Raw genomic sequence first — 1,515 nt, 5'->3', positions numbered from 1 at the left:
AGACACTAGTGCACAAGAAGAGGGAAATGCATGTAAGGTCTACAAAATTCAGATTTGTTTTTTAAAAGGACAATGGTGGCTTCCTAAACCATTTTAGGAATGGTTTTGTTTCAGACCAACCATTTCAGATCCACTGGAATAGGTTGTTCAAAAGTTCCAAAATCAGGAAGAAATACAAATAGGAAGAATTTTTGGAAGCATCTTTAAGGAACAAAATTCCTCTTGTCTGTTCTCTAAATAGTTTGCATGGTGACAGAATTCAGCACTCTTGGTTGGAAAACTTGGGGAGGCAGATATCTAAGTGGCATCCAAAGCACTCATAAACCTTTTGAAGATGCACGGTCTTCTGCCATCTAGAGCTTCTTCTGAAGGATTTACAAGTTGCTGTTGTGTAATCTAATGGAACAAATCAAGATATTGTAAAAAGCAGGTTAGGCTGCCTGGCAAGTAGGTCATTGACTTTGTCTCTAGGGCAAGCATGAGAGAAGAGGCAAGAAGATGTTCCAGACAACTTAGGGGGGTCATTTTAGGAGGAAGCCCATCATGATCAGCTCACGTGATTTTGGTTTCTCCTCCTCCTGATTACCTATATTGTGGGAAAATATACACCACAAACCTGGGCAGGTTCAGACATCATGCAGAATTCTCATTTATTTTAACCAAGGTTTCTCTGACAAATCTGGATGGGGCACCACAGACGATCACCAAGTCTCGGCTTGTTTTGCCGTCTCATGATTTGTGTGGGTTCCATCCTTTCTCTTTACCTCCCGTGATCTAGGCTCACCTCTGTTTCTGTGAGAGCCCTGTAAGGGTGGAACTACTGGAACAAACCAAGATTAAACCATGATTCAAGGTTCAGACATCACCTGGACAAACTAACCAACTTGGAGATGGTACAGATTGTGGTTTGGTTTTCTGAAATAAAACACCGTTTTTGACTGGTGTGAGTTTAGGTATACCAACTAACCACAGTTAGACAAAATAAACCATGATTCCTTGTGATAGATGATCTCACCTACTCTTTCTTCTGCATGCTGAGGAAATATTGTGGTTGGTTGCCCTTTCTGCACCTCAGTGGGGAAACTACTTTGGGCGAGCTTCAGGTTTCTTTGGCTGGTTTCCTAAGGCTATAGCTCAGTGGTAGAGCAGCTGCTTTTCATGTAGAAGGTCCCAGGTTCAATCCCTGGTAGCATCTCCATGTAAGACTGGGAAAGCCTCTGATTAAACCTCAGAGAGCTGCTGCCAGTCAGTACAGATAACACTGAACTAGATGGGCAAACTAGATGGACTCAGTCTAAGGCAGCTTCCTATGAAATAAATCCAACCACCCCTTTCGAGCTCTAGAGAAGCTCTGCAGTAGGCCTCAGCCATGGACTGAGGCTAGGAAGTTGTAGCCAGTCAATACATACAATACTGAGCTAGATGGACCAATGGTCTGAATCAGAATCAGGCTCTGTGTATTTGACGCTGAATATAACCAACAGTCTTGAGGACTTGGAGCAAAACCAAAATGGC

At 42.9% G+C, this 1,515-nt stretch overlaps 1 non-coding gene across 1 annotated transcript; it reads left to right on the top strand.

The window, feature by feature from the left end:
• Nucleotides 1–1,123: 1,123 nt before the first annotated feature.
• Nucleotides 1,124–1,195, top strand: TRNAE-UUC (transfer RNA glutamic acid (anticodon UUC)). Its single transcript has one exon. It is a non-coding gene; the product is annotated as a tRNA-Glu (tRNA).
• The last annotated feature ends 320 nt before the right edge of the window (nt 1,196–1,515 follow it).

This window comes from Hemicordylus capensis, chromosome 14 (genome assembly GCF_027244095.1).
Source record: "Hemicordylus capensis ecotype Gifberg chromosome 14, rHemCap1.1.pri, whole genome shotgun sequence".
Classification (NCBI taxonomy): domain Eukaryota; kingdom Metazoa; phylum Chordata; class Lepidosauria; order Squamata; family Cordylidae; genus Hemicordylus; species Hemicordylus capensis.
Note: the sequence above shows the minus strand (reverse complement) of the source record. Positions and strands in the feature narration are given on the sequence as shown.